Consider the following 302-nt stretch of genomic DNA (forward strand, 5'->3'; position numbering starts at 1 on the left):
TGCACTGAACACATATGCATTATCTTAATATTATTTGATAATTCTTTTCTGATACTTAGTTTGCCATAGCAATTTGACATATTTACACCCCACCCATCCCCACCCCTACAGAAAAATGAAAAAAAAAAATCATGTGAGGGAAGACCAAAACGTTAAAAATTGGACATTATTTAATAAAGAAATATATTATTTAATAAAAACTGTTTTACAATAGTATCTCGTTAAAACCAGACTCTGTAATGATTTTGAAAGAACAGCTGAGTAGACGCAATTAACAGGACTTATCTCTGGTCAGCAAAGGG

Source organism: Crassostrea angulata, chromosome 10 (assembly GCF_025612915.1).
Source record: "Crassostrea angulata isolate pt1a10 chromosome 10, ASM2561291v2, whole genome shotgun sequence".
NCBI classification, from domain to species: Eukaryota; Metazoa; Mollusca; class Bivalvia; order Ostreida; family Ostreidae; genus Magallana; species Magallana angulata.